Genomic DNA, 16,122 nt, shown 5'->3' on the forward strand with positions numbered 1-16,122 from the left:
ATGTCTAATCACTATGCTGTACACCTGAAACTAATGTAATATTATTGTATGTCAACTGTAATTGAAAAATGAATTTTGAAAAATATGTAAAGGAAAAAATATGGTTTATGACAAAATTAAAGTTAATGATTTTAATATTCACTTTTTTAAACTGCTATGTGTATTTACATCACTGCATCTATAAAGAAGGATAAAGGCCTGAACATTTAATTAGTTTTGTAAATAGCATATGTATAAGCCCATGAGGGAAGATTTTCATTCTATCTTGCAACTTAGAAAGATGAACAGGATAATGAAGTTTTTGTGTGCTATAATTTGCACCATGTAAAGAGGGAGCATTTGTGATGCAGCGATGTGATTCTGTTGTTTACCTGGAAGTTTGGGACCCTTAACCAGGTGCGGCCAGCGGCACATCATGAGTAGGAAACTCGGAAGCCTTCATCTAACCAACCCTGTCGAGCAAGCCCACATTTTAGGTTAGGTCAAATCTTGACCCAATCAACCTCCCATAGACCCTTCAGTCAAAGGAAGATCTGATTTAAATTGATGATATCTTCCATTGTTATAATTTAGACATACGAAATAGTGGAGAATAACACAATAAATGCTGTGGACCATCCACATAATTGACACGGACTATCTTGACTTTCTGTGTCCACCCCAGTTTAGATGTGCATCTCTAGAAATGAGGAGGTAAGAGTTTGCCTGCGCACATCTCCCTCGAGTACTGGTCAACTAGAATAGCCATAACTTTGCTTGAGCATTCCATAGGCAGAGGTATTGAAAAGGTGGAGGGGGGAGGGACTTTACATTTAATCGATACATGTGCCCATGCTCTTCCTTTAATGAGAAATAAAGGTGCTAAGGAAATATCTTTTAACTGCTCACCTCTGAGTGCAGAATTTTTGAAAGAGTTTTTTTTTTTTTAAAACTTGGTGGGATTTCACTATTTTCACTTCTCAGTAAGTGTTCGTTGTTAGAACTAAAAACATTTTCTTGGAACAAGCTGAAAACACTACTTTTTGTATTATATTCTTCATAAAGATAAAGTTGGCATATGCTTCTTCCAAACTTTGTGAACAATTTAAAGTTGCAAACTGTCAGTATGATGGTAATAACTTAGGTACATACTTCCTTTCTTGGTTGATAAGGTGCTGAAATTGTACCTCGTTGCTGTTATTTCAAAGTATATATTTATAGAATTGGAAACACTAATAGCGTATAATCATAATAAAGCATCCTACGCTCTGAAATCATCTTCTTTAGAATAGAATAAAACCTTGTTAGTTCATCTTTACAGAGTAAAAGCACAGAAACAGGTTAACTCTTAAGAAACTGCTGCTATGTTAGCAATTTCATCAGTGGTGATTTCTCAACTATTTGCCTAATTTTGAGTACTTGTGAATTTCGTGACTGTCTAGTGTTCCTAATTTATGACTTAACAATAGTCATAAGTAACATACAAATAAAAAATAAACATAAATAAAATAAGATAATTTTATTCATAGATTTACAGAAAACTATCAGATAATAACTGAGAACAAGACATAATTATGTTCTAGAGAGCTGATTATTAATTAAAGAGACATCAGTGTTTAGTAGGAAGAACACTGGCTTAGAGTCAGAGGTCTGGGATGCAACCCAGAATCTACAGCTCACTGAGTAGGCAAGTGTCTTAATCTCTCCACTCTTCTGCAGATGCCACATGGGGATGTGATTACTTAGCTTGCAGGGTGGATTGTTTTAATAATTAGAGATCATGTTGGAAAGTGTCACAGTGTATGGCATAAAATAGGGACCTACTTTGGAAATATTATTATTGATTTAATTCCCAACAAGTTGAAATTTAGTAAAAGGTGAAGTCCATGATGATTAAGTCAAGAGAAAAATGTGGCATGAGCTACACTGACTCGTGATACAGCATTTTTGTCTATTGGAGAATGTTGATAATATATGCTCAGAAAACAAAGCTGCTGTTTGATTCAGATTAGATTCCCTGATAGTATCTGCTTATGTATCAGAGAAAAATAGATACAGTCTTTGCTAGGAGATGCCAACATCTTTCTTGTCTCTTTGACAGATATTCCAGTTGGTGCAAAGCCAGAAAGCATTAGCAGAGAAGCAGAACAACAGCAAGGCCTTTTTTATACATTTGTTGAAGTCAGAGGTGGTGTGCAAGTGAAATAAGAGCTTAAAGGAAAAGAGAAAATAATGACAAGGTGACCCCACAGTTCCCAATGGTACTTTTCATTCCTAGATAATTATAAAAGTGCCCCTTTTATCTCAAAGTGTCCTGGTTTGTGTGATCTATTATACGGTCATGCTACTCTTAAATTATATGACCAAAAAAAAAAAAAAAAGCTAAGGAATGAAATGTGAACAATTTGACCATTAGAATTCTGGCTTACCAGGGCAAAAACATAAAATCATAAATCCATAAGATCAACACACACACTTCTCAGCTTTTAGACAGAGCAGGGTCTCTCTCTCTCTCTCTCTCTCTCACACCTCCTCTGCCCACCCCCACTCTTATTCTTTCCTCCTCTAACAAAATTACAAGCCAATCTTCTTACTACAGAAAAAAAAAAGGTAGATGGGCAGCATTCTTCCTGGGAAGTTCTGCTTAATGCCATAAGCCTAATTATGTCTCCACTGATTCAGAGTTGGCACCTTAATGACTAGAAGCACAAGCTCAACAAGTTGCATAAGGATTTGCAAGAGGGGCTGCAAGATTATCTGATGTTAGGGCCTAAGAACCAATGATTTTACCAAACCGGCACATCCGACAATCCCACCCGACAATCCTGGCCTTTCTCTCTCAGGTGAGGTTAATGAGCCAGCAGAGGCTTTTCAGCGAGAGATCGATACACATATATTTAACAAGTACCCATGTTGTGTTAGGGACGCTGTACTGATAAGAAGACATGAAATCCTCAAAATGCAATTATTAATTGGAATTGCATCCATCAAAGAACAACAAGAAACAAGGACATATAAAAGGTATGCAAAAGCTAAAGCCAGAGTATTATCATAATGACCAATACCAAATATATTAAAAAAGTGTCTGAGGGTGGCACCTTGAGACCTGGGAGGCTACATTTAGTTAGCTTAAAAGAGCTGATTAATTGCGCCCATTTCCTTAGCTACAGAGTAGGAGGGATGATATTCTTGGGACCAGTTTGCACGATCATAAGAGAGAGATTTAAAATATATAAAACTTAGGCTCCAAGGAAACCTCAGAGAGCAGCACACCCTCTGGGATCCCTCGTCTCTTTTGCTTTTGGTTTTGCTACCATTGATTCAACACATTCAAAGGCAAACCACCTGTTCCCAAGTGACCATCACAGTCATGTACAGCTTTAGGATCAGAATGGGGATCAAGAGGCTAAATTTTGACCCCTTACTCTTTCTTTAAATTAGATATTTATTTGGAGTTCATCACTATCTCTATATTAAAATTTTATTATTCATAGCTCAGCATTCCATTTCTAACCCTCAATCTCTTTGATTCTCTAGGGAAGAAGTGAAAAGAAAAATGCAGCATGACTGACGTTCAATCCATTTTTTTTTTTAACAAGCATTTCCTCTGCTTGAATTTTTATTGCCATTGAGAGCAAAATGTGAGCGGTGCCTTAAGTATAAGGAGAGGGAAATCACACTTAGAGTCAAATGGAAAGAGCTTCATTTTTGAAGAGTAAAAGTTCACTATGCATATTTTTGGTATTCTTACTGAAATAACTTTCTACCATTGGTTCATTCTCAGAAGGGCGTTCCCATGCAGGGGATGTAAGGGCAGAGAACACAGAAGAAAGACAGGATATATAAGTTGAACCTCACAAGCTGAGGTCAGCTATTTTAGCCCTCAGAGGTCAGCTTAGTGAGGCTATTTTAGCCCTCAGAGACACTGCTCGCCACCAGGGCACATGTCCTGTTGACATCACTTATAAACCATGCAGCAAATTCTGTCTTCTATTTTTTCATATGACTTTTCTGAATCTTACATTGTTTAACCCATTCTATGCTTTTCCCTCCACTGCTCTTGGAACTGTTTATCTTCATTTGTTTGTATTAATTGTCATCACTGTGTTACAAGCTATTTTATGGTATTAATTGTGATGGTGTGAGTTGCATGTGTGTTGTGTGTGTGTGTGTGTGTGTGTGTAGTAACATTTGAAAACTTAAGAGAAAGAGCAGTAGCTAATGCGCCCGAATAGACTTATTTAAAAAAGCAGCATATTCATTAGATTGAAAATGGTGAATTTAAAACCTACTCTCTTTCTGAAATAGTCTCTCTATGTGGGGCTAAGTAGAAATGTTTTAAAATTACTATAATTTGATTTTTAACACACTGGCAACTCTATAAAATGAATCTTTTCCTTTATAAATATCAAATGGAAATGATTTTAGTTTGTGGCTCTCTTTGCTGTGAGCCTTTAACTAACCTTTTTTTCTGCACTTTCTCGGGTGGGGGTCACACCTACCAATTAATTCAAGGCCAGCAGGATGGATTCCAGGACATCTGTTGCAAGTACATGAACTCTAAAGGTGAGATATCATCTAACACCACAGAAAGCTTGCCATGTGGTCAATTAACGCCACCTCTCTCTACCCCTGATGTGAAAGCAAAAAACATGAGATACACGCCTATGCAGGTAATTTTCTCACATTATATGCTGCTTGGAATGTATGTTGGTGTGAAAGAACCTTTATAAATGACATGAAAGGAAAGTACACTATACTTTAATAAACTTAATCCTGGCTGGCGAAAACGTTTTCTTCTTTGATTGTTAAATATTTAGGTAGGCCCAAATATTTATCAGTTGCCCAGAAAACACTGTTCGACTTGGGAAGTGACATAATCCACACTACCCTGAACCTAGTAGCAAACACTGGCTGTTGCGTACCCACACCTGTGAGTGGTCTGAAGGCCTCTCTGAAACGGATGCTAATACTTTCTTCCTGACAGTGTTCTTAGAAAACCAAGTGCTGCTTCAGTGCCACTTGCCACTGGCTTTTAGAGAACAAAAATTTATACTTTTTCTTCTTTTCAGTGTCTTCATCATTAAGAAGTAAGCAGCCGCACAAAGTGATAGTTCAGCTTAGATCAGACCAATCTTTTGCTTTGCCCAAATCTTATCCTAAAAGCGAAAAAAAAAAAAAGATCTAATCTAAGAAGAAATATGGTCCAAGAAGAAATATGGTCTAATAATTACAGAGAAGAGGGCAAATAACAAAAGTAACAAACTGAAGAATACCTAAATCTGCTGTTATCACAGATTGATTTTACATGTGTGTGTGTGCTCATTCATTCATTTACTCATTTACTTATTCATTCATACCTCCAAGTATATTTTGGCAAATCACAGAATTACTGACTTTACAACTGAAAACGGACCTTGTGGTCACCTAATTCAATGCACTCACTCACACTACCTCAGGCCCAGAGGCAACTGACCACGGTCACTCAGCCACGGACTGGAAGGGCAAGGCTCTGGCTTCACCCCATCGCCAGCTCCACCTCTCTTAACCTAATCCATCCCAGCAGCCTCACTTTCTTTATTTCCAAAGTAAGATAAGCAATTTGGAAGCAAAATAAATGTTTTTTCCCTTATTGTCTATCACCAATGACAAAGTATATAATTTCTGTGATTTCTTAATGGAAAACAAGTAAATATTGAAATGAATGGTTTTGAAATTCCTCAAAAATTACAAAAACATCACAGCACACAAATATTTTATGGTCTTTATTTAACATGAGATGTACCCCTTGGATCTTTACGCATCCATGGATTATGAGGAGGGCTACACGCAGGCTCTGAGCACTCCAGGAACACAGAGAACCCTCAGGTGATTCATATGTGCATTCAAGCTAGGGAGGCACTTTAAAGACATATTCCCTACCCCTGAGATTCACCGAATCTATCAGAGGAAAAGGCCAAGGCCACAGCTGGTCCAAACGGAGCAGCTGGGCACATTTTTGAAGGGTGTTGATCCCCAGATGGATTAAGCCCTGTGGGCACATGGCTTGGCAAGTGGGGGAGTTTTGTGCAGATTAGAAAAAGAAGGTTCTTCTTCCCGGCAGTCTTATCCACATGCCTGGACTCAGGCCTCGCTCACACACCTGGTTGACCTGTGCCTTGGACAGCAGCTTTGGACAGTGTGTTCCTGAGACAATCATATTCTGTTTTCTCCTCCCTCCCTTTCTCCTTTCCTCTCTCTTTCAATCTGTCTCTGTCTCTCTTTCAAGAGAGATTTAATATCCCCCTCCCCTCCAAGGAATAACTGTACATTATTCTATAAAGACTGAATGTCATCTACAGGCAACTGAGACATCACAGGGAAAGTCCACATTGTTCTATGATCAGGTTTGCTTTATAGGAAGAGACCCTGCTGGCAATGTAAGAAAAAAAACAAAATAAACAAAAAACCCAAAGTAGGGTTATTTGAGGGAGGTCTCAAAAATTATCTAAGCAAAAGGTGATGACGTCTTGGCGGGAGTGAGGAGAGCAAAGAGCAAGAATGAAAGACTCCAAGTGAGTGGGCCGGTATGGGGAGCAGGAGGCTGAGTGGGGCTTCCTAACTTAGGAAACGACAGGGATGATGATCAGGAACACAAGCAGTGAACCTCTACCAGGGGGAGGTAATCCTCTCAGTCCTGAGTATCAGATTGAATGTGTCAAACAAAAAAGCCTGGAATAAAGAAGGAAACTCGGGAGTCTGTGCTGCTCCAGGTGGGAGGGCAATGAGTGGCCAAGAGTGAGCTCCTCCTCCAAAGCATTTCACATACTAAACACCCACACGATGAGTCAACTACATGAAGAAATAGCTAGGGTATTTAGCACAGTTCCATTTTTCTCAAGCGTTCAACCCTTACTCCAGCCCAAAAATGGCATGTTTGTGCAGATAGTCTGGGAACTGCTGACCCATAAGGAAAGGAAGCATAGAGGAAAGAGCATCTGCTTTGGGGTCAGACAGTCTAGAATTGGATGCCTGTGTGTTCCACTTTCTAAATACAACCTTGGGCGAATTGCGTCTCCTCTCTAAACCTCAGTTTTCCTCCCTGTACAATGATAAGGTCTGACTTCCTTGCCTAGGGGTCAAAGATGGGACCACTGCACTTCCTGGTGTTCCCAGGTCTTTGTTTACACCTTTTGTCCAAGTAATTATTAACAGTGATGCTGTTTGTTCTAAGATGTATCCAGTTTGAAGGTGAACTGTATGCTCCTGTCTAGACACAGGGACATGAGGTATGTAAGCCAGCACTGGGCTTCTGGTAATCTTTCTCCTTCCCCCCAATCTGTACATGAAAGAAGAAGGGAAATCTGGCAGGATTTTCATTACTGCAGCCTCACCTAATGACACATGTGGAATACAAAGCATCACAGTGCTCCTGTTTCATGGACCCTTGGCTAAAGCATCTCTCCCTTTAGCAAAGTGATTTACCCAGGGTGGTTGAGGGACAAAAATTTCACCTCCATTAAAAGAAAAGACACCATTCTTCATTTTAAGGTTACATGTGGAGAAAGGAAATTGATGGTAATATGCAAAAATACTGCTGTAAAGTATCATATTTTACAGCTCATGCTCTCAAGCTCCAATTTATCCTCTCCATATACAGAGAAATCATCCACAGTCAATGTGGATCACAATGTGGATTATTACTATAGGCAATAATCCTAGGCGTACTGTCAACTGCCTTTACAGAATAACCTGTTTTACTGATAAAACAATTTGGCAAATTCTGATTGTTTTGGCAAGTCTATCAAATGCCCTGATTTACATATATGTGGAAAAAAGCTAAAATGTTAGTCATTAATACTAAGAATTTTGTGGAAATGCAGCGATACTACTCTGAGCACCAAGAAAAATGATCTAGAAATATCAGTATTCATCAAATATCAGTATTCAAATATGGTATGTTTGATACTAGAAGGGTTATTTACTCCTAGCTCTGCCACAATTGAGCCATGAGATCTCAGGGGGACTTCTTTGGGCTTCAGTTTTATTGGTTGCAAACTAAATAGTCTGGAAGACTTGATTTCCATTATTCCTTCCATAACCAAAGTTCCATGACTGCATGATTCTTTATGTAGAAGTTACTAACACATGACATATCTTCCAGGCTCCTCCGCATCCTGGAGGCACATCAACCCCATCACTCTTCCATTCCCACCCCTTCCTCGTACTCCACCAGGAGGGCTCCTGACTTTACTGGTGCCCATGCAGGTGTCCCACTGCTTCCTCATCATGCTAGGTCATGTGGTTTCTGTGACAAGAGGTTGCTAGGGAGGGAGGGACACACTGTATGGAATAAGAATGCTCTCCATTCCCATCTCAGCCTTGTCTCTACCATCCTTCAAACGGTAGCCTGTCTCCCCCTGAAATGATGCCAAATTGTCTGTCAAAGTTGCAAAAATATAACACAACTCAGTCAACAATTTTGTTTTTACTGCAGTAATTTCTTTACAGCTCAAATAATTTAAACAAAAGCTGAAAGGTGATCCAGTCAAGTCCCTTAGTGTACTGCTGAGTTTCAGGAGAACCGATTCTGAATAAACTTGGTTTGGAGAGCCACAACGAATCATCTGACCATTGCTGGCACTGCCTTCAAGATGGCGCTCACCCCAGTCATGCACAGATGGGCTCTGTGTGATCTCAGGTGACCCACACAGGTAGCGACTCTCCATTTCAGGTGGAACAATAGACTAATGAAATCAGGAAGAATCACTCCACTTAGAACCAGCCAGCTCCCCACAGATGTGGAATAATTCATCACAGCCAACTACAGAGGCCAATACACCGGGAAGGAAGAAAAGCATATGCCAATTAAGCTTCTGGTCCAGGCTGTTGAAGTTACAGGATTAATACCGCCCACGAATCTTCCTGCTCCTTGATTCCAATGAACTCTTGTTTAGTCCACAGGAACAGACGTGCCAGAAGAATGAAATACTGAATATAAAAAGTGACGAACTTATTTTCAGAATATATTTAAAAGCATGGTGCTGATCTAGAAAACAGTATTTACAGGCTGAACGTATCAGAGAGTGAACATTACAATTAGCACTCTACTCTTGTCACATTTTTGTGAACCCTTCTAAGATAATTAGTGTGATTGCTTAAGCCTGTGGGAGTACAGCCCTCCTCTTTTTAACTGCTGGAAATGTTATTGTTGCTATTTGGGTCAACTATCTTAAAACTTCCCAGAAAAGATTTTCAGAAATAATTCTGGGAGGCAAATGAGGGAATCACCAGGGAGATTCTGGAGAAGAAAGAGGGGCACTAATGCTGGGACACTCTGGAAGAGAGAACAAACTGAGGATAAAAAAGCCTTCCCTAGACAAGTAATAAGAACCTCCTGTGTGATCAGTGAGGGAAGACAACTTGGGAAGAAGAGAAGGTATCTCTGAGCCATTATCTCTCTAACCTGAGACTTGGACAGACCCCACAGATGGGCCATTCTGGACTTCCTTGGGCTGCTAGTCTGGAAGAAGAACCCAGGACGATTTCATTCCAAAGAGCAGCTCTGCCTTGAGAATCATCCTGTCACCCAACTGTGCTCAGCTCAAATGTTATTTAGCACTAACGATTACATGCACTGTGTTCCTAGTTGTTGGAAACTCACAGGTATATAGCTGGGCACAGACAAGAAGTCAACAGAGACAATGCTACAATAAATCCAGGTGAGAAAAGGATAATTGGACTTAAATTAATAATAGCAATGACAGATCTGGACAGAAGGTCTCGTGGAAGTTAAAGATGCTAAAGGAACAAAGAGAAAGGCTGAAACACTGGTTTAATACATACTAGGAAAAAGGAAATAAAGTGTCAGGTTCTGGCTCAGGCAGAATGATCTTCAGGAAGCATAATGAGTAGTAAAGAATTTGGTATGGTAAACTGGAAATATAAAACATAAGAAAGATGTTAGATATTAGCATGGAGAAACACTCTATGGAAATGGGGAAATGTGAAAATCATACATTTCTTTGAAGTGACTTTTTCAGATGTAATATTGCAATTTAAGAATATAAACATTACCATTGAAACATTAAACTTGATTATATGCTCACAAAATGATTCTATTCTTGAAGTAAAAACATGGGTAAAATAAGAAAAACCTAAAACATTTTGTTTTGAAGTGGAGAGGGGAGATGGGATTTGAAAAATAAAATCCTCTCTATGACCATTCACATTGAAATCTTCAATCTTATTGTTAAAGATTTATAAAATGTCAAGAGAATAAAATCACCTAAATCCAATAAACTAATATTTAATATTTGCTTATTTTTTCCTGTACACACACACACACATTTGCACAATTGCAGGCATACTCTATACACAATGTTTTGTCCTTATTCAGGTTTTGACATGTATCAATTGCACATTCCAAAGTATAGCTGATAATGATAGTTGATAGATCCAGGACTAATTTAGGGAGAACTACTCTATACTGGAGTAGCATCTTCAGGAGTCAGCTAAGCACAGATGTTCCTACAGGCAAAAGACAGGAAGAGAAATAGGGACAAGGAAAGGGAGCAGGAGGATCATGTCACTCAGCCTGGGGCTGCTAAATGACATCCTAAAGGACAGCTAGGAAGGGACACAATCTGAAGAGCACTGGCAGATATTTTGAAAATGGCATGGACAATTTAAAGGATAAAGTTTTTTGCTTCAGGAACGTCACATGAAGAAGCTTCCAATGAATGTTTCTGATTAATTCATTGTTTTATGGATAGAACACTTCCACAGCACGGCATATTCATGAACCTTTATTACGTGGGTACTTGTTCTCAGTGTGCAGAGACTAAAAAGTATAACATGCTTTCACATTTCTAATCTCACTTAGGAGCTTTGGCATCTTAAGAAGCCAAAAGAACAGCAATGTCCGATAGGCCTTTGCATATTATTCATTATTATACATACCTTCTCTTCTACATTAACCACCATCACATAAACAACTTTATTCATAATTCTCTATTTCGAATATTCTCAGGCTTCTAGATGTTTTGCTGTCCTTATAAGCCAGTACCAAGACCGATTAAAATGACAAAAATCAGGTTCAATAGCAACTGCATTTGGGATAAAACATTATCTGAGGTTTTTAAACCTACATCGATGTTTTCTTAGTCTGTTTCAGACAAATCATTTATGACATGAATGAAGAAAAAGAATATAAGCAAAAATCAAGTCTCATAAAATGATTTAAATAATATAAAACAGTAGGGGTAGTATAAAAGCCTACATTGAAAAACAATGCAGTTCTCCTGGTGGCAATGACAAAAGGGGAATAGAATATCAGGAATTATGGAATTATATACCTAATTCTTATTGACCTCACTAGTAGAGGGATTTTTTTAGCAGTTTCCTGCTTTGTAACACTATTTTTAGATGGAACATAGTTTTATAGGAAATAGCTGATTTTTATGTACCTGTAAAAAAAATAAAAGCACTACAAAAATGATTCCACTTGGTGATGGATGTGGTCGGCAAACCTCAGGATGGTGTAGTCTCTCCTTTAGGTCTATCCCTCTTGCAACTTCCTTGGACACATGGGACTGACGAGAACAGATGGGGAGACAGCCATATGCCAGACAAAGGAATCACTCAACTGGAGTAGAACTCACAGACATCGGATGCCTACTGGGTGCCAGGTCATTAAATAAAAATGTATCCACATTTCCTAACTGCTAGGTCTCTATTTTTTTTTTTAAATACTGGATTACTAGTTATGATGGAAAACATGATTTTGTAGAATGAACTTAAAATGTTCTTTTAATAGTTCTATTTTGCTTCTGAGTTTAAAGACACATTGTGACATTTATCGACTGAGATAAGAGAATACACAGAATAGTATTGAAAACATTCCCGCAGAGACTGAAACTCACACTTGTATTTAACAAGAGCATATGAAAGATCTAAGCTCTAACAAAATATATTGGGACACTATATACGATTTACACAAATACTAAAGTTTTGAAGCTGAAATATTACCGGAAAGATAATATATGTATTCATCATTTATTTTTCCTCCCATGAACATTAGTTGATACTCTGTTTCACATTCTTAACAGAAAATCTCTATTAACAATGTGAGACAGAATATGTGTGTGTGTGTGTGTGTGTGTGAGTGTGTGTTTAATCACTTTTACAGCATGACCCATGATTATGGAATTCCAAATATAACACATTTCTCATCTCAACACTACTACACAAAAGATAAATACTACTAGCTTCAAATGTGACTTCTAATTTCCTCTCACTATCAGCTACAAATGAATCCATAATAGTAATTTTCTGTATTATATTGCTAACCACTGAATTATGTAGCCAAAGAATAATGGAGTAAGGATGGCATGGAACAAAATGCCTAAAAGGAAAAATAGTGGAATTGGGGTGAAAGGAATAGTTATGTAAGAATACTCCACATCTATAATCTCATTCCTCTTTCACTCTCTTTTTGTTTAATCTCACTTTCCCAATCCCTAATCAAGAACTCAGTGACAGCTTGTACAATTTACGTACTGATTTATCAACCCCAAACAATGCCAGCCCAAGCCTCTCCGATCAACAAAGGGGACTTCAAGTCACAAAAATATTTTATGTTTATTGAGACTTAAACTTCCACAGTTGCACTATTCTCATAATTAAAGAGACTGCTCTCCCTGGTGGAGTGTAGCTGGACAGTTCTGAAAAGCAATGTAGCAGGCTGCAGTGGTTCTCCCGGTGCGACGATCAGAGAGGGAACATCATCTTGAAAGTTAGAACTGTAAATTCTCAGGCCCCACACTGGGTTTATTGAATAAGAAACTCTAGGGATGAGCCTGAGAAACTGCATTTCTAGCAAGTTTCCAGCTGAGACCCATGCAGCTGATTCAGGGTCCACACTTTGAGAACCAATGGATTTGAACACGGCTTCTGAAGCCCAGCTCAGCTCTCCGCCAGCTGAGTAAGCTTAAAGAAGGGATTTAACTCAATGTTCTCATTTGTAAATGGGGATGAGATAGTGTGCACTTCACAGGATTGCTGTAAGGGTTAAACGAATCAACCACTGAAGACTGCCTGACACCTAGTAAGTCCTGTGTATGTGTTTTTAAAAATAAAATTGTGTAAAATCAATTGTACATGTTATATTTTACCCACACAGCCAACTCATTTTACTTGCTTATACTCTGCCAGCATTTTATTTCCAGATGGTCATAAATAAATCAGTTTAACCCAGTGTTTCTCAATCCCTGCTGACTATTAGAATCACCAGGGGAGCTTTTTTAAAATTATTGATTTCGTGATTTTGATTTATTCGATCTAGGCTGAAGCCCAGGTATCAGAATACTTTAAATTCTCCCCAGGAAATTCTAATATTCAGCCAGGATTGGAAGCCATTGCCTTAACATAAATAAATGGCATGTTTCTAGACTACAACAGTCATGTTTGAGATCTGTTGTTAGTCAGTGTAAAGAACCTTATTGTAAATACAGCAAACGCTATTGCAATATACAGAGCTGTTTAAAAACTTGGGCTGACTGCATAACATACTCACAAATTTGACATCTGGATTTTGACATATCTGAGGCCTTAAGATGAAATCAGCCATATATATTCAGGGTTATAAAATGTATACTTGCGGGCAATCCACTGTAGTGTGTACAGAATTTTAAATACCTGACTGATTGAAGAGGTGATCCTTCAATCCTGGCAATAAGAGTGAAAACACAGTATAGCAGATTCTTGGTGTTTGAGCGTTAACATTACCAGTTTCCATGAGTTTCCATGCTGAAGGTCCACAGCTGTGGGGATTTATACTTTACTGGATTGAAGGATTCGTACCAAGGGCCTGGTGAGTTGGATTTGAGCTGCTCAGCTAGTGAGTGAGCCTAACCCACCGGGCAGCATACTTTCCAGTCGTCCCACTTCCATCATGTTTTCAATGATAAAAACGTGTAGGTTTGTGTACAAATAACAGGCAACATGTAAGAAATAAAATGTTAGTGAAAGTTGAAAAGGTAGCTACTCACAGCAAAATGTCAATACTTAACAAAAGTATAGCACCGTGCAAAAATTTTCACGCTCCCAAGCCTCTCCAGCTTTCTGAAGACCTTACAAAGACTCCTCTTGAAGATATCAAGAATGTACTATACACAGTTTAAAGATTGCTACTGGTGCATATTTTACTAGATTTAATTGATCCCTGAGTTAACGAAATGTAAAGAAACAATGCTTCTTACATGAAGTAAGAAATAAGTTTGAATCATTTTTCATCTAAAGAACAAACTGCACATAAGTGTCCATCCGCTATAAAGATTATCTCCCTAAGACTTGAAACAGATCTTACGAGGTCCAAGATTCACATGTCAGCATAAAACCCTCTGTGCAGAAAGAAAGCCACATATTAGATTGTGGTTTACCTGGGTTCTCCCTGGAGAAAGGTTAAAACATGTTTCTTATTAATTACAAAAGCTAAAGAAGCAATAGCTCTCAAAAGCTGCTGCTCCTTGTCTGTGTTATTATGGTCATGGCAGCAAGAAGAGGAAAGTCAGATGGAGATTTTTTTTTTTTCTTAATCCTAAATTTAGGTATCCATTGCATTTAAAGCATAACTCTTTGCAGTGGAACTTTTGACCAAAGGCAAAACTTTAGTCAAATTTACATCAGAAAATTAAATGAGAAACAATGGTGACCATATCAAACCCATGTTCACTAGAAGGCAAGGCTAATTTTCAACGTCACTACATAAGCAAGGTCTAGAGCATTCCTTTTAGGGAAATCCCAGGAAAAACTGAGAAGCAGCCATATTTGTTACTGATGCTCATGATCTCAAAATGTTTATCAGGAAGTCACAGATTGTTTGATATGTCCAACTCCCGTACTTAAAAAGCCTTTTACTTTAGTAAACTACAAGAGATGGTTTTCAAAGCCATTTTGAACCTCCCATTCTCTATCCCACCCCATAACTGCCTAATACCCAATCTCTAGCCCACTGTCTCTTTGGAGTTCACTAGTTTTCAAGTTACTTATAGGCTAAACAAGAAGATTGTGAAGACTGAATGAGATGATATATGAAACCTGCCTACCACAGTGTCTAGTTCCAAGTAAGCTCAACATAATTGTCAGGTTTCAGCTTCTTTTCAAGTCTCCACCCAGTATTTTCCAATATTCTTCTACACTATTTTATAAAGCATTACATACGTAGCATTCACTTTTGAAAATTACTGTCTCCAGAAAAGGCAACTTTGTTTTTTAAAGAATGAACAAAGGTGAATTCTTCTTTGATAGAAATGCTACTTATATTCTATACTGATGAGGAAAACAAAACAAAACAAAACAAAACAAAACAAAACAAAACAAAACAAAACAAAACTTGAACTCCTGAAATTTAGAAGCTGAAAAAAATGTTTGGTCATCATGTTTACTTTTAAGTCTCAAAACTGTGTTTTTAGATGTGTGATAAAGACTTTAAAGTTCTCCTTGCTAGAGCCAATTCCCAAGGTATTAACTTTATTTTCTCTTACTTTTACTTAGAGCATTTTATTTGAGAGCTTCCTACCCAGCATTTCCATTCTGCTTTGGTAGGCCCAATGTTTTCAAACCTTCTGTTCTTATTACTTTCAATGGGAGATCACCCCCTAGTGGAAATGCAGTAGATAATATGATATTTCTGTGCTTCACTGGGAAAATTTAAAGAAAATCCAGGACGCTTAAAACGATGTTTATACTCCTAAGCAAAGAACTAAAGAGAGACTTATAAGCGATGTAGATTTCTAAATTGTAGTGAGTCCCCATTTGCATAAGAACAGATTAATAGTTTTAAAGTTTCTTGGACTTGTATCTCAATTCACAATTAATGCCGATTTCCATTTAGAACTTTAATTTTCACAAAACCACGTGACTTAAGTTATTAAATATAACCATAGTAGACTGTAGTATTCTATCTTTCCAAGAAACCTGAGGCCTAAGATATAGTCAAATGAGTAATATCCATGCTTTAGATTATTTGGGAACATTTATATAAGAAATTATTGACAAAATATAAAATATTAGTATTTGCCTTATATTGAATAATTACTATATAATATATACCAGGGCCACTCTGGGGGCTTGACAAATGTTATTCCATTAATAATCCTTTGA

At 37.9% G+C, this 16,122-nt stretch overlaps 1 protein-coding gene across 1 annotated transcript in view; it reads right to left on the minus strand.

Moving 5' to 3' along the window:
• CHSY3 (chondroitin sulfate synthase 3) overlaps positions 1-16,122 on the minus strand; it is a 227,891-nt gene that overhangs the window by 47,012 nt on the left and 164,757 nt on the right. The window lies entirely within an intron of this gene.

This window comes from Rousettus aegyptiacus, unplaced genomic scaffold, assembly GCF_014176215.1.
Source record: "Rousettus aegyptiacus isolate mRouAeg1 unplaced genomic scaffold, mRouAeg1.p scaffold_m13_p_7, whole genome shotgun sequence".
Lineage (NCBI taxonomy): Eukaryota > Metazoa > Chordata > Mammalia > Chiroptera > Pteropodidae > Rousettus > Rousettus aegyptiacus.